Source organism: Phascolarctos cinereus, unplaced genomic scaffold (genome assembly GCF_003287225.1).
Source record: "Phascolarctos cinereus isolate Bilbo 61053 unplaced genomic scaffold, phaCin_HiC Scaffold_726;HRSCAF=1367, whole genome shotgun sequence".
In the NCBI taxonomy this organism is placed as follows: domain Eukaryota; kingdom Metazoa; phylum Chordata; class Mammalia; order Diprotodontia; family Phascolarctidae; genus Phascolarctos; species Phascolarctos cinereus.
The window spans coordinates 415,506,528-415,510,513 of NW_027556098.1; the positions used below are offsets into that span (position 1 = coordinate 415,506,528).

The window sequence follows — 3,986 nt, forward strand, 5'->3', positions numbered from 1 at the left end:
TCAAAATGTTCTCCCACCAGCCTTAAAGATTACATCTGCATTAGATCTGGATGCTGGTAACAGGTCTGCCACTCACGACTGGTGTTTGCTGGAGCCGGACGCTGTGCAAGAGACTGCAACATCTCTTGATAATCTTCTTGTTCCTGACATTCGTTGATATCCAATGTGAGTTTTTTCATTCTCATTCTCTCCTCTTCCTCTGCCTGTTGTTGGTTCCAATGATTTGCAGCAAGTTGAGAAGACGTTGGTACATTAAGGATCTTAAACTGCTGCTTGTTGCCTTTCCTGGTTGACTTGACAAATGGCATTGTGTCACCAGCCTCAGTCTCTCCTTACCTACTGCCCAGCGGTGGGCCCCTCCTCATCTGGCTTTTGATGGGCAGTGGAACAGCAATATCCAGTTGGTATACTTTGACATACTCACCACTTCACTGCTGAAGATGTTCCAGCATCATTTTATCCAGAGCCTGAATGCAGTCCTCATCCTCTGCCCATGGGACATGCTTAAGTCCACCTCCTTTAATCATTACCTCAGTGTTCTCTTCATCAGTTTCATTTTCCTTATTAGAATCTTTAAGGTAATCTGTATCCTCCTCCTCTTCTTCCTCTCCATGATCATCATCATTGTCAGAACCCTCCTCTTCCTCAGGTTCATTTCCTTCACTTTCATTTCCATATTGTTCTTCTGTCTCAGCTTCTCCTTCTTCTTCCTCTTCATTTTCTTCAAGGTTCTCTTCTTCTGTCATGGAATCTTTCGAATCTTAGTCATTCATAAGGCCTAGTCTTATTAAGAATTCTTGTTCCAAGTCTTGAACATGCCTGATGGACTCTTCCAGAGAATTACAAAGTTTGATCTTTGGTCTTAACAGTTCTAATGTGTCACTGATCATATAATCTATGTCAATAGGAAAAGGATGGAGCTTTGTCCAAACCTCCAAATTTTTCTTCCAGCAAACATATCACTGAAAATAAACAAGGAAACAATCAAGCTTTTGTTTACTGGAGCCTCTGTCAAAGTACTGCCCACAGGTATCCAGAATAGTGCATACTAGCCTAATTCTGAAGAGATGTTCAGGAGGCTCCAGTGGACTTGGAGTACCATCAGGATTAACACCAAATGATGTAATAGAATAAAGAGTCCTAAAAACAATGGCTGATTCCACCATTTGGCACTTATACAGTTCCCCCAACACCTTGGCACTGCTGATCCTTCTCTAGTTAAACTTAGGCTGGTTAACCTCCATTCCTTGTCAAATATCTTCTAATACTCCATCCACAACATTAATTCCAACATCCTCCTGGTAAAGCACTAATCCTGCTAAAAGGTTGTGGATGTATTCCTGGAGAGAAGGGTGCTTCTTCTTCACAGTTTTTCCTGCTGGAGGGGGACTGCAGTAATAACATGCATTCTCAACCACTGCGACGTACTTCACATCAAGATGCATTGCTTGTTTCTTTGTCATCATTTGTTCCTAAAGAACACTGGTACTCAGGTGACACTCAGGGGATCTGAAAGTAAACCTTCCACAAGTTTCCAACAGGGTACGTGCCATTTCAATATGGTCATGGGAAAAGTCTGACAGAAGCATCTTCAGACAATGTAGTGTATCATTTTTAGTGAACATGTTAAACTTTGTTAGCTCTCCGATAAATCAAACTGTTTTGTTCTTTGTTTCAATGTTGATCTGGTCTGTTTTTCATACATGAAATCTGAAATCTCCCTTCAGCATCCAACAAAGATCTTCTACAGTATCTGACATGCAACGATGTAATGTGGCAACCAAACTTGCATAAAAGGGTAATAAATCCAATCTTTCTTAGGAACTATGAAGAATGCTCCTACCAACTTCATTCTATTTGCTTTGGTGTTCATATTCATGTAAAAATACATTGCTGCCTTGTCCATGAGATCTCGATTGACACAGTTCGGCAACTGCTGCAGGAAAGCATCTACTATAAGCTTTAGATGAGCCCCAGTACTGGCTTCCTCATCTTCTTGTTCTCTGGAATCTTCTTTATTAGAGTCTTTGCTCTGATACGTTCTTTCATTGTCTTTATATAAAATGACTGGAACAAAAGCCTTCACGTCAGTAAGGTTCTCACAAAAATTTTGAGCATCTTCTTCCTCCCATATACCACCTTCTAAGTCATATTCTCCAGGTTTACCAGGTGTAAAGATATCAATTCCTGGGCCATGCTCCTCTGATGTTGGTTTGTGCTGAGGAAGATCAGGCATATTTTTATCCAAATTGTCTGCTAAGGACTGAGAATTTCCCAGTAATTTCTGATAAATCATAGCAAATTCTTCATACTGCTTATGTTGATCTTCACTCAGTTCCCCTTTAGAATGTAGAATTTGTCTGTTTTGTCTCTCAATATTCTGTAGCTCCTGTGGTCCCTTTTTATGTGTTTGGTGAAAGAGGTAAAGTATTCTTTTAACAGGTTCTGGAAAGTCTGTGGCTTCTCTGGCCTGATTATTTCACTAGGAGGAAAACTCAAGTTAAACTTCTCTGAAGCACCTTTCACTTTCCTTAGTACCAATCCAACAGTATCATCCCCACAATGCCAGCAAAAGCTAATCACCACAGACACATGAGTGTGGGATTCACGGGCAGCATTAATAATGTTTTTCAGCTGATCATCGATTAAGGCCAGACCTTCTTTGTCAGTGAAAATCCCTACTCTGGTCAATTGTGCAATGAAACGCAAGTCAGTTTTTAGTTTGGTAATGTTACTTTTCTCCTCTTTTCTTGCTTCAAAGTGTTTTTTTTTCAAACATGAAGCAGAGATGGGGTGAAATCAGCATAGCTCTGGTGAAAGAGGGAGCCCAAGTGCATAGCACGGTTCACATTAGACGTTTTTAGCTTAGTTTCCACGATAGAAGCTTTAGCTTCTGCAATGTATTTGCTTAAATTGAGGCCATTAAAATCATGAGACAAGAAGTCTGTCTGTTGCTCTGTGATAGTTTTCAGTTTCTTGACACAAGCTGCGCTTTTCTTCACACTTGAGTACAGTGTGCTAACAAAATTGTCCTCTGGTTGCCTGTCTGCTGCATTTTGTTTGTTCGCTTCCAAGTTCCTTGCTTGTTTGATGCCATTCCCAGGCTTCCTCATGAAGCTGATGGGCTTCTTCTTTCTCTTTCAGTTGGGCAGCTGCTTCTTCTTGCTGACATTTCTCCTCTTCTTCTTGCTTCTTTCTCTCTTCCTCTTCAAGACTTTTTCTTTTCTTCCTCTTCTTGCCTCTTTAATTCTTCCTCAGCTTTCACCTTCTCTTCCTCTTTTTTCTTCCATTCCTTGTCCTCTTTTTTTGTTGTTTGTCTTCCTTCAATTTCTTCTTCTCATCTTTGGGCACTTTAACTATATCTCTTTTGGTTGTAGATTGGGCATCATCTTTTGTTTTTTTTTTTTTCCCTGCTACTTACTGGTCTCCTTTCACTGCCCTCCTTTTCTTTTTATTTTATAAAGATTCTTTTTCTTCCATACTTGTTGGTGTTTTACACTCAGCTGGCATTATGTCATCCAGGACAATCTCTCGCCTGTTGTCAACATCAGCCCCAGGTTTCCCAGCACCAGCTCTACGCTTCTGCTCTCCTCTCCCCTCCCCCCCTCACCTATCTCCTCAAAGAGGACCCGCCTTCCTCTCGGCTCCCCTTCCCTCCACCCCACCCCCCCAGCCTGCTGGCACTCCAGGTCTGAATTCTTCTAGATGGTTCTACCAAGCACAAGAGAAGGAAATGTCAAATTGATGTGGTGATGGACCTGGACCCTTAAAGGAAAGGGCCATGTTTCTGAAAGCAACACAGTCACATACAGGCCTGACCCTGTAATTCCTCTGATAAAAGGTATCAGTGTAGGCACAGGGTACCTTTCCCAAGGCACATACTGACAACTTTTTAATTCCACCCAGGTCAGCTAATTAACCCTTTCACTGGCCCACCTGACCCACTCCAGGTTATTTACCACTCCTTAATCCCACCCAGATTATTT

At 41.6% G+C, this 3,986-nt stretch overlaps 1 pseudogene; it reads right to left on the reverse strand.

The window, feature by feature from the left end:
* LOC110220036 (regulator of nonsense transcripts 2 pseudogene) lies at positions 1-3,510 on the reverse strand (annotated as a pseudogene).
* Positions 3,511-3,986: the final 476 nt, after the last annotated feature.